The sequence below is a fragment of the Prinia subflava genome, chromosome Z, assembly GCF_021018805.1.
Source record: "Prinia subflava isolate CZ2003 ecotype Zambia chromosome Z, Cam_Psub_1.2, whole genome shotgun sequence".
In the NCBI taxonomy this organism is placed as follows: Eukaryota; Metazoa; Chordata; class Aves; order Passeriformes; family Cisticolidae; genus Prinia; species Prinia subflava.
In genome coordinates this window covers 84,386,663-84,392,910 of record NC_086283.1, presented here as the reverse complement: position 1 = coordinate 84,392,910, position 6,248 = coordinate 84,386,663, and positions in this window count along the sequence as shown.

The following is a 6,248-nucleotide window of genomic DNA, read 5'->3' as shown; positions in this document are numbered from 1 at the left end:
TTTCCTAGGTTTTGACTAAAATCTCAGCAGTCTTTTCTCTGCAAAATTACTGCATGCAGTCTCTGCTGAGTCTCATAATACTTTACAAATAAATAGTTAACTTACATATTCATTTCCTTCAAAAGAAGAAGGAAGATCCTTCAAAATACAGCAGCTATGAATATGAGAGTGTGTGTGTCTCCTTCTTTAAAATTAACGAGTTTTATATTCAGTAAGTCATGTGGAATATATGATCTTTTTCTCAGAAATGTTCATGAAGATTAGTCATCTTTCTATTGCTGCTGATAATTGAAAGACTCTTGCTTAGCAAATGCTCGAGACAAAATGTCTTCTGCCAGAGACTTTTATCCTCTGTTATAAAACACATGGTATCTTGTAATTTGTGTTACAACTGAAAAACCTTCTGGAATCTGCAAAACTGTAATTTGGAGTATACTTAATGGCTTCTTGTCTTTGCTAAGATGAATCTGTATCTCTCCCTGTCCCTGAGCTCCCAGATTTATCCAAAACTTGGCAAGATCCACAAGTCCCTGCCTGCCATGAGAGCTGTGGTTTGGTAGGGGATACCTGACCTCTGTTTTAGGTGCTGGCACCCTGGCAGCAACTTCTCAACACAGAGCCAAGTTGAGCTCTGCTCTGTGTGAAACACCACCCCCAAATCCTGGTCCTTTTCCCCCCAGAGTTCCAGGGACTGCTGTCCTTGCCTGTGACATCCTTCCAAGGCAGCAACTCTTATCTGCAGCTGTGTCATGAGCATTAATTGCTGCATTTTGGAAAACAGGGCTGTATGTGACTCAAGAGGTGCTGGGTGCACCCCTTGGCAGGGGTAAAACACTTCTGTGAAAGAAAAACATGAACTAGAACAAAACCAAACTGGGGGAAAATGTTACTGGTCTGGGTCCCAGTTTCATGAGTGGTATTTAAAGAAAGCAGACAGAAGTTTAATTAGAATCTGTGTGAAAAAAAATAAGTTTATGGTTTTACTGTCAGAAGTTAGTCCATGGCCTGACAGACTGAAGAAGCAGTTTAGACTGACAATAGTTTGCGGTCTCAGCCTCTCTGAAAAGCCTGTAAGCCAAAGGGAAATCTTTAAATAAAGTAGTATTTTTCTACAGAGATAATAAGGAACAAACTTTACAGTCAGATCTTTCATCTGCCCCTCTCTTTCACTGAGCTTCCTACGTTACATCCTGCTGTTTTCTGAAGTAGTTTTTAATAAAAGTGGCAGATTATTAAAATGATTCTTTTGTGCTCAAGGGGAAAAAAAATCACACAAGGACAAAACATGCAGGGAGTTGTTGAGTGGTGTGTGAAAAGACCCACAGTTCCTAATTTTGGTGAATCAGTAGCAAAGTTCTTCTATTTTTCAGTTAGTTCTGCTTCCAACAATGGAAGAAAATACAACCTGGGTGATCAGTTCAGATTTAAAAATCTGAGGCAACAAAAGTATGTCATGCTCAAACAACAGTGAAGAAAGTCACAAACTCTAGAAACTATCCTCATAAATTGAGAGAACTTGATAGAAGGTACCTAGTATGACCAGGTCCCTCTTACACCAAAGGGCGAGAGCTCCTTTAGCTCTTGGGTCAAATCACAGTTTTAGATGGAATTAGAGCATCTGTAGCCACCTGTTAATTTCCAGTCTTCTGCCACTGGACTGATAAACTCAGTGCACAGATGTTGACATGAAGACTTAAGGATGACAGTGAGAGAGGCTCAATTTTGTGCATCTGCATTTGGAATGGAGCAAGCTATCATCCACGAACACATTCACAGAATAATAAAATCCATATGTGGCAAAGTTTTATTAAACAAAGAGACTCCTTGTATTAATTGGTGAAAAAATTGCACAAAGGGAGGGTTATTCTCCTGCTTTTCTGGAAACAGCCCATCAGACATAAAAAGAAATAAAATAAATTCCACAAAAAGCAGTGTTTTAAAAGAATCATACTGCTATAACACCAAGAGTAGAAACACCCATATTCAAATTATTTTGACATCTCAGCTTCTGTTTCCTGTGAATGCATGTCACGGGGTGCTCCTCCCATCTTCTAATCACATACAACTTCTTGGCCTTGTCCAGCAGCAAGTATTAGATGCTTGCTGAATAAGGACTTGCCGTATATTGGATTGTGATAGGAGGAAATTAGAATATATGGCCATCTTCATTCAGTAACTCCATCAAAATGTACAGCTGACATTGTAGACTGTAGAAAATACAGTCTTTACTGTAGAAAATAGTGCATACTAATATGTAAGAAAGATCAGCAGAATTAAATTCTGCAGCTGCCTTCATTTTAGAACAGTTTAAAAGAGGATTTTTTTTCCAATCCTGGCAGGTTTTTGACGGAAAAAATACTCCAGGCTCTTACAGCATAGTAAAGATGATAAAACTCAAGGAAATCTGAAAAGACTAGAATTTCAGGCCAGGAAATTGAAATTCAGAGATTGTGCCATTCTGCCACGTGCAAGTCCTGGTCCACAGGTGGAAGTGCTGGATGGAATTTAGTTTGTGTCCTGTTCATTTTTTAAACTAGAAAATAGTAGAAGCATGGTTGTTTTAAGGAAAATTTTTCAGACCACTTCAAATCAGTATCTTCTTTCCTCCAAAACTACATGCTCCTCAGAATGCTTGTTTTGTCAAATCACTAAAGACTCACAAAATAAATAACATGTATTAGGTATGCCATAAGGACACACTAAATGGCTCATGGGCAAGATGATGGAAAAAGTTCATAAAAATAAAGGTTTTTCAATCCATTGCCCTAGCAATGCAGGAGAAATTTTCTCTGGTGAATGTGGAAGACAGTGCTATCTGGCAGGAATGGCTCACTGCAGGTAAGTTTAGGGCAGGGTGGCTAAACCGTGGTTCCTGTGGTGTCCAGCACAGACCTCAAGCTCAGGTATTCAGGCAAATAAAATGTGGAAATAATCCTAGTCTAGAGTTTCCAACATCTACAATAGTGGTTAATAATAAACTCACAGGAAAGTATTTATTTTTTCCTGATTACCAAAAATAAAGATTAGCTCTATAAAGTTTCTTGCCATTCTCTTCATCTAAATCATGAAAACACAGTAATACCATATGCTCAAAGGAAAGAAAAATATTTTGCTTCAGGTACAAGGGTTGAGGTTCAAAGTACAGAAACCACTGTCATAGGCATCAGTAATTTGTTTTCCTACTTACCAGAGTATCAGGGGGCAAATTTCCTACAATGTGAAAGTTAAAGGCAAAGCCTGTTCAGTACAGCTGGGACAGATCACCACCTCAATAACTGACTGGACTAAAAAAACCTTGCAAACTATAGTTTTTCAATAATATGTCTAATTTAGTGAACAGGGCAGCTTAGAATTACTTTCTGTGGATGAGACAGAACTTCTGTTTCTAAATCTATAATTCATGATCTCAGACAGATGTAGACAGATTTTCAATTAGCGTGACTTCACGCTTAGCTGCTCTAGAAGGGTATAATGAACTCAGGACAGATGTTTTTCTGCTGAGTGGTGGGATGTACAGTTGGGAAAGCAGCAGTGCACAAATCCACACTCACACAAAAGCAGAGAAACACAGAAAGGCAAAGTGATGCTCTAAGCTGATGAATCTGTCAAAATGGCAGAGATTAAGGGTCTGCATTTGACAAGAACATTGTACAAGGGACAGTGCATCACAACAGCGCAAAATATGAGATTAGAAATGCAGAGTATCACCCACATCATCTTTGTGGATATCAAGAAGTGTTATGAATGGAGCACAGCCTAAATGCAAGCTTTGGGATAAAGCAACTGTATTTGAAAGTTTTGATAAACTTAGGACACAGAACTACTACCACAAATTCCATGAGAATCTTTAAAGTTCTCAGTGTCAGTTTAATGCAGGTATCTTTCAATTTACTAGAGAAATTTCACCTGCTACTTACATTTTCAGGCAATTATAGTGACCAAGACTTGAAATATTATAATTTTTCCTTTTTCATTTAACAAAACAAATACAAACTGTACCGATGTCAGTATCTCCTTAGCCATGCATTAAGATAGACTAAATTGTAAACATACATGTAAATACACATGTGAAAGAGAAGAATCTAGAGTTTGTGTACAGCTGTGACTTCACATTGTTGCCTAAGTATTTTTCCAAAGGACTGAAATGTATGGGTGTAATTGTAACCAACAAATGTGAGACCAAATGTAAATGTCTGGTATACAGCCTGCATTGTAAAAGCGCCTGCACCTCTGCAAGAAATGTTGATATAACTCACAGAAAAGATAATTTCAGTCTTTTAACACTGACTGTGAAATATGCACTTTACAGGATGACACAGACAGCAACGCAGTGACGTAATACAATAAAGCACACAAAAGAACTCTGACACGGTGTGGATTCAATCCCAAAAGAATTCCTTTCCTATACGCTCCTGTTTTCTGCTGCTTATTAATGAGAAATATTAAATGGCATCACATAGATGAACATCACACAGTTTTTACTGCAAGCTCATGGTAGAGGTCTCTGTTTTTAACATATGTTTTTTGCTGGCCAACTTCCTGCTTCAGGAGAGTTTGCTTGACTCAAATCATTAGCCTTCACCTCATGGTTAATTAGAACATCTGTATCTCTCTCATGCCTGTTTATTTTTTGACTTGGTAAAATCCAATTTTTCAAATTGGAATTAATGCTCATAAAATGCTGCACTCACCTTCCTGAAACTGAAATAACTGAATAGGGTTCTGACTTAAATATTTCTGCCACAGATTATCCACTGTAATTCTGGATGACAGCTAAACAACAGGTGCAAAGGACTGCTCAGTTAAACCATGGCAAAATCCAGACATCATCCAGTGTGTGATTATGGTGTTATTTAGATGGGGTAAACTAAAGAGCATCAGGTGAAATCAAAGGTGACACAATAGAAATCGCTTGTTTATATTCAACACAGACTCCAAGATCTGAAGGTGTGAGGGGACAAATGAAACTGAAAATTAATCAGAGAATCACAGTGTCACAATAACATCATAGTATCTGTGAAAACCAACCCTTATATGGAATAGTGTCTCCAAGGTACATGGATAGCAAACAAAACTAGCCAGCTTTATTTGAATGAAAATGCAAATGCTTTTCTCCTGGCCATTCCTTGTGGATGGCACCATAGTAGTGGACATAATCAATGCATGGATATAACCAATGCCTGAATTACAGGACTGGTGTCTGCACAGAAAGTGAAGGGTATTCTGGCAACAAACCTGTTACTGTAGAGTGAGAAAAAATTCAGCATTCATATTATCAGCCTTTGCACATTTTTGTAGTCTAAGCAATTTAAAGAAATGTATAAAAAGAGCAGGGGGTTGACATTAAGGACGACTTCGCTCTGTCTGCTTCCTGGTAACCTGAAATACCGGGAGCAGGGCCTAAGTTCGAAAAGCTGTGTCAATACAATGCCAAAGGTTTCATTACCCTTTCTGGATTTATGTCTGTTCCTGTAAGCAGCTGATGTCGCAAGAAAAACAGGGCCAGACAACCCTCTTTAAATAAACATCTGGTGAAAAGAAAGCCCAAGTTTTAATCACCTGTCTTGCTAATATCCCATCGTGTGACCTGCAGGTCTTGGATGTGTGGGGTTTGGCCCACTCAGTGCCCCGGGCATGGCTGGAGCCCCAGGCCAAGAACTCCTGACCCTTTTCCTAATAATGGGCACAGGGACCTGTGGCCTGGCCAGGGGGCCAGCTGGAGCAGACGACATCCAGCCTCAGACTTCAGAGGTTGGACTTGACGATGTTGGAGGTCTTTTCCATTCTGAATGGTTCTGTGATTCTGTGACTTTGCCACCCTTAGGCCGTAAAAGCCCATGGTTTCCTTTGTTTGGAGTTCCTACACTGAGGCAGCGGATCACTCTGGGGATTTTTGTTATTTGGTTATTGCATCACGATTAAATTATTTTAAGGATTTGGTCGTCTGAGCCTCTGCTATGGGAGAGCTGGTGTGACTATGAGTGTGGAGGGCTGTGCAGCTGCCAAGCGGCCTCGGTCCCAGCTCAGGTGGTGCGAGTCTGACGGCCAGGGTGGCTCGCTCCTGGAGGCTCGGGCAGGGAAGTTTCCCCAAGGGCAGCTGCGTGCCCACCGCAGCAACAGGAGAAAGCCCACTCCTCCTCGCTGCGAGCTGGGGCGGAGGGTCACGCAGCCGCCCGCAGGCTATCACGGGTTCGGGGTGAAGAAACACGGGCAGAGGCAGGCCCGGGGGAGCCCGCCCCGTCCCCTGG